The sequence below is a fragment of the Penaeus vannamei genome, chromosome 27 (assembly GCF_042767895.1).
Source record: "Penaeus vannamei isolate JL-2024 chromosome 27, ASM4276789v1, whole genome shotgun sequence".
Lineage (NCBI taxonomy): Eukaryota > Metazoa > Arthropoda > Malacostraca > Decapoda > Penaeidae > Penaeus > Penaeus vannamei.
In genome coordinates this window covers 30,359,917-30,362,416 of record NC_091575.1, presented here as the reverse complement: position 1 = coordinate 30,362,416, position 2,500 = coordinate 30,359,917, and the positions used below count along the sequence as shown (strand labels likewise).

At 39.8% G+C, this 2,500-nt stretch overlaps 1 protein-coding gene across 1 annotated transcript in view; it reads left to right on the top strand.

Annotated features, from left to right (window-relative positions):
- Nucleotides 1–2,500, top strand: part of LOC113806100 (uncharacterized) — a gene marked incomplete in the record, with an annotated part of 269,699 nt that overhangs the window by 142,139 nt on the left and 125,060 nt on the right.

Sequence of the window (2,500 nt, the reverse complement as noted above, 5' to 3'; positions counted from 1 at the left end):
GTGTGTGTGTGTGTGTGTGTGTGTGTGTGCGTGTGTTTATAGATGTTTAGATGTTACGTAAATGCCGAATTATATAATGGTGTCGGCTGTCATTGTTTATATCAGCTTGGATTTGCATCTCTTTATAACAAGTGAATTACATGAATTAAAAACAGAATAGACAGCAACAGCGAAAACAATAGCAATGATGACGAAAAGGGAAAGTTAGTGTCGATGAGATAATGGTAGAGATAGTAGTAAAAAAGGATAATAATAGGAATAAGATATATGCTTTGCTAAAGTTTAAAAAAATAATTCGGATATGTATGTGACTGCGAATATCCATCCACGCTCGGTATGAATGAGTCCGCTCCCCTATACATTTTTGCAAGTCGTAAAACGGACCACTAGACTCCATTATGTGCAAAACAACGCTAATGACCTTCGCAAATAAGGTCGTTAAACAGTTCACAACACTTCACCCGTACGCTATAAAACACCGCCATTTTTTTTTTTATTAAAGTGTAAAACGTACTCAGGCGGAGAGCATTAGAAATCAAGGTATTTAAGATTATTTATTTGCGATTTTTTCCGGTTGGTTTTAGATGGTATGGGATGAAATTAGCCAATGGCAGTGACAGGAAAATAAACCAATTTGCCATACTGCTTTCCCCGAAATCCCGGGCTTGGGGGATATTTGAATCGGGGGCCGCTCATTGGCCGGCGGTCTTTGGTGACACAGCCAATCAGCGCGCGTCGATTCAGATGTCCGTTAAGATCTCAGCTGTCTGAGTTGGAAAAGGAACAAAATTCAAACTTTTATGTATTTATCTTTTATCTTTTTATTGGGCAGTTGAGAGAAGGAGGCTGATAAAAAAGAAAAAAAAATCTACTTTGTGTATATATACGATTGAAAAACCGATTTTGTATATATACATTTTTTTATTAATCAAGGAGATTTAGGTAAACGTTACAACACAAAGGATATAATGACACCACACAGTCTCAGTCTGTTTTGTGATTGACACGACAAGCCCAGCAACTTCAGAATTATCAGGTAAAGTAGGAACTGAGAGACAGCTATTTCTCCACTCCGGTAAATGCAAGTTAACCTGATCGCCAGAACTCCCGCTGCAGTATGCAATATTTGCAGAAAACACGCGCGGTATCTGCAACAGCTATTTATTTATTTTTTTAAAAGGTTGTGCGACATTGGGGGTAAATATTCGATACAGTATTTGACAGTTCATGCCACGGACGTCCATGGAAATACAGCGGAGTTCGACAGCTGTTTTGCGGTTTCTCTTTCATCCATGCTTTTTTCCTTGTTCCTCTTTCCCTTTCGTTGATTGCATTAAAAAAAAAAAAAAAAAAAAAAAAAAAAAAAAAAAAAAAAAAATATATATATATATATATATATATATATATATATATATATATATATATATTTCAAATATCCCTTTTTAAAATACTTTCCGCTCCATTACCAATATGTAATTTAAATATATTTCACTATCTAGTACCTTTTTTTATATCTTTCGCCCCATTACCAATATAGAATGGAATGCAGGTTTGTTATGGTATGGCCGTAAAGATATTATGTGGTGTGTATTGAATGTACAGGGAGTCGGGCGTTGTACGGGAGTTGGGAGAAAAATGTAATGGGTAATTTGTAACACGCAAAGGGTAAAGGAAGGGTAGGGTGAGGGTAAATTTGATGCCAGGTTCGGTGTTGTTGATGTTATTATTATTATGTAATGCGTTTCCCGAAGATGGCCACCGAAAAAAATTAATATCAAGTCTCTGTCTGTCTGTCTTTCTCTCTCTCTCTTTCTCTCTTTCTCTTTTCTCTTTTCTCTTTTCTCTTTTCTCTTTTCTCTCTCTCTCTCTCTCTCTTCTCTCTTCCTCTCTTCTCTCTTCTCTCTTCTCTCTTCTCTCTTCTCTTTTCTCTCTCTCTCTTCTCTCTTCTACTCTCTTCTCTCTTCTCTCTCTCTCTCTCTCTCTCTCTCTCTCCTCTCTCTCCTCTCTCTCCTCCCTCCCTCCCTCCCTCCCTCCTCTTCCTCTCCCTGCCCCTCTTCCTCTCCCTCCCTTCCCCTCCCTCTCCTCTCCTCTTCCTCCTCCCTCCCTCCCTCCCTCCCTCCCTCCCTCTTCCTCCCTCTTCCTCCCTCTTCCTCTCTCCTCCATCCCTCACTCTCTGTCACTCACTCACTCAATTAGCAGCGCAGCCAGCACGGCACAAACACACACGTAATCCCCAAATAAAAGACCAGGGCCCATCCATGCGGTCGTTGCATCATTACCTCAAACGCAACAATAATTTTACGAGTTGTGATGTCGAATGGCAAAATATTCGTCGACTGGGTGGATGGAATGGTAGAGAAGTCCACTGTGCATATTGCATGTCTCTCTTTCTTTCTGTCTCTCTGTCTGTTCATGTAGAACAAACCAACCTCTAAACGCTCTTCTCATCTCTTAATCGCTCTCTCTCTTTCTCTTCTCTCTCTCTCTCGTCTCTCTCTCT